This window comes from Sminthopsis crassicaudata, chromosome 2 (genome assembly GCF_048593235.1).
Source record: "Sminthopsis crassicaudata isolate SCR6 chromosome 2, ASM4859323v1, whole genome shotgun sequence".
NCBI lineage: Eukaryota > Metazoa > Chordata > Mammalia > Dasyuromorphia > Dasyuridae > Sminthopsis > Sminthopsis crassicaudata.
Genome location: NC_133618.1, coordinates 46,198,974 through 46,202,462, shown reverse-complemented (window position 1 = coordinate 46,202,462; position 3,489 = coordinate 46,198,974). Strand labels below are relative to the sequence as shown.

At 48.3% G+C, this 3,489-nt stretch overlaps 1 pseudogene; it reads left to right on the top strand.

Annotated features, from left to right (window-relative positions):
* Nucleotides 1-375: 375 nt before the first annotated feature.
* Nucleotides 376-2,605, top strand: LOC141553199 (programmed cell death protein 7 pseudogene; annotated as a pseudogene).
* Nucleotides 2,606-3,489: the final 884 nt, after the last annotated feature.

Genomic DNA, 3,489 nt, shown 5'->3' with positions numbered 1-3,489 from the left:
CAAACAAAACAAACCCCAGCCTGCACTATAATTTTACAAATTTTAAAAGGTTGTCACCTTGATGCTTACAAAGGCCATTTTTTATCCCCAAACAAAAAGGAAATAAGAAAGGACAAGAAAGGCAAGCTTTTCTTATCAGAAGATGTGAGGATTATTACGAGGTGCTAAGTCAGTTGTCTGGTACATAGTTCACACCTTTAAAGGAATTTCCACCTTTAAGGAATTTCCACCTTTAAAGGAGCTTCCACCTTTAAGGAATTTCCACCTTTAAAGGAGTTTCCACCTTTAAGGAATTTCCACCTTTAAAGGAGTTTCCACCTTTAAAGGAGTTTCCACCTTTGCTCTTTGGTTCTGTAAGGAGTTCCCCACAAGCCCAATCTCTGGGTGGATATAAGGAGCCAACTTGGAGTCTGGAAGGAGTATGGAGTTAGTCAAGGGGAGAACTTTGGGGAAGCTCCAGGAGATTCAGAGCTAGGATTCAGTGGATTCCCAAGTCTAAAGGAAAAGCCTGTTCATGGACTTCCAGGAGATTCACACCTAGGACTGATTTCTGGGAAACCCACAATCCCACACTTGGAGGTGGAGTCTGATTCATTCCCAGGGCTCCCTTTGAGCTGTCTGGAGGCTTTGGATTCAGAGGGAGCTAGAGACTGAAGCTGGCTGGTGACATTCGGACAGGAAAAGATTCAAGACTGTGAAGGACACATATCGGATCTGGACTTTAACTCCTGGCTGGATTTGGGATTGTTGAACAGGAACTGAAAGGAAGGCCGCCTCCAGAAGCTCCTCCAAGAGACGGATTGCAATTTAGACAGTACAGAACTTTACATTTTGGCGCCAACGGGCCGATTGGGCTGTAGGACTAAGGCTTCCATGGCTCTGCCGCCTTTCCCCGGCCACTTCCCCCCACTCTGCCCGGTCCCGCCACCAGCTCCTCCTCCCCCTCCCGCTCCCGCTCCCTTCAGATATCTTCCTTTTGGGCCGCCCCTCCCTCCCCAAGCCGTTCCGCCCCCACCACTACCTCCGCGGCTGGGCCCCTTCTTGGGGACCCCAGGCCCTAATGCAGGCCCCTTCCTGCCACCCCCAATCCCGCCGCCCCCGATCCCGCCACCGCCTCCTCCACCCCAGTGTAGGCCTTTAACGGGGCTCGAGGGTGGGGAACGGCTCCCGCCACCCTCCCCCACACTTCTGCGGGCCCAGCGTTGGCCGGAGGCCCCACCGCCCGAGGAGCTCGGGGGCACGGCCCTGCAGTGCCAACGGGACCTCCAATGGCTGGAGGCCGTCTTCGCTGCCCCACGGCGTGCAAACGGCCCGCCGGCTTCTGGGGCAGCGGCCGCGGCCACTCCGCCGGGCCCCAGCCTCGGAGAGCTCCGGGGTCGGCTGCGCGGAGCCCTGCGTTTGGTGAGCCGGCTGCGCGGCCTGTGCCGGGCCCTGCGAGAAGCCGAGGCCGACGGCGAGGCCTGGGGACGGCTACACCAACTGGCGGCCCCGCTGCGGGAGCAGCTGCGCGGGGCCCTGGAGCTCCTGAAGCAGCCCGCCTACGTGGGCGCGGCGCGGAGGAAGCTGGAGCGCGTGGGGCGGCGGCGTCAGCGGCTTCGGGTGAGGGCCCGCGAGCGCCAGGCCGAGCGCGAAGCGGCCCAGGCCCGGGCGGACCAGCGCGAGGAGGAGATCGACCGCTGGAGGAGCAAGTATGTGCAGGAGGCGGAGGAGAAGGTCCGGGAACGAGAACTCAGAGCTGCTGCCGATGGTGTTTTATCAGAAGTGAGGAAAAAGCAAGCAGATACCAAAAGAATGGCAGATGTTCTTCGAGGCTTAGAGAAACTGAGGAAACTGAGAAAAGAGGCCGCAGCTAGGAAAGGAGTTTGTCCTCCTGCCTCATCAGATGAAGCTTTTGAACATCACGTAGAGAGACTGAGAAAATTAATCCAAAAACGCACAGAACTGTATGAAGCTGAAGAAAGGGCCCTGCGAGTTATGGTGGAAGGAGAACAAGAGGAAGAAAGAAGAAGAGAATTAGAAAGGAAACAGAAAAAAGAAAAGGAGAAGATCTTACATCAAAAAAAAGAAATGAATTCCAAATTATTTGGGGATCCAGATGAGTTTCCACTTAGTCATCTCCTACAGCCCTTTAGACAGTATTATCTCCAAGCGGAACATTCCTTACCAGCTCTCATCCAGATCAGGCGCGAATGGGATCAGTATTTGGTACCCGCCGATCATCCTGAAGCAACTTCGGTCCCTCAAGGATGGGTCATTCCTACTCTCCCCAGCAGTGACAGCTGGGCAGCCGCACTCAGACTAAATCAGTGAAGAAGATCTCGGGAACACTGTGGCTCTCTTCAGACTAGTCAGGACAGAACCTCCGCTCTCTTTGGCAGCACTGAGTGAAAGTTGTATTTGTGTGATGCAGATTCTTGTGCTATTATAGGAACCTTTTGAATCAGTAAGTTAATACTGTATAGAATGTCTTTTGTTGTTGCACTTTTAAACTTAATTTGCCCTTATTTTGAGGGGGTTGGTCAAATGTAACGTCTCATTATGCAATATGTGTACAAACAAAAAATCCAGATATGCTCTGTTGGGCGTTCCTGAACGACCAGGGGGAAAAAACAGCTGATCTTTCCTGAATGGAGGGCCCCTAAAGCACCCAATGCATATGGGGGAAGTAGAGACCTGAAATTGAATGGAAGTCATTCCTCCATCCTTATGTGATCACTTATATTTTCCTGGTTGGAAATTCTTTCATGATTGACATTAGCATATAGGGCAAACAAACTGGAAGTTTGCATAAAACATTTCTACAAATGCTCTTTCTATATAGGGCACACAAAAATGTCCTCAGGAATCCCTTTCACGCAAAAGACAATCTACTTGAAGCTTAGATAGATATTTTGCTCTGACTCTATCAGAGGACATTCAGAATTTTTACAAAGTATCTCTATCAAGGAAAAAGTGAAGGCAAATAGAGTTTCTAACAACCAAAATAAAATTACTATCTAGGAAATATACATATATATATATATATGTATATATATATATACATATATATATATATATGTATATATCAAGAGATCAAGGAGGAAGATAGAAGTAGAGATAAGGAACACATGCTCCACAAACATGGGTGTATGATTTCAATAGAGGCAGTGAATTAACAGAAAAAAATGTGAAAGGAGAAAAATAGGAGATATTATGCAACCCCTTTCTCTCAAACTCTAGTGCTTCTTTATGGGTATGTGTAATTTTTTTTTTTTTTTTTTTTTTGGTGGTGGTGATGGATTGTGTGGTTTAAAAATTAAGGAATAGTGTTTTGATTTAGAAGGAATGAGACATTAGAAGTACAGAAAGAGAAAAATTGAAGGGAATTTTTTTTTTAGTTATACAAATTTCTTCCCTCTTTCATCTATAGAATAAATAGCTTAAAGTCAAATAGAGTATTTCCTAGAGATAGTGATTACATGGTCAGGGACTAGAGAAGTTTTATATTGT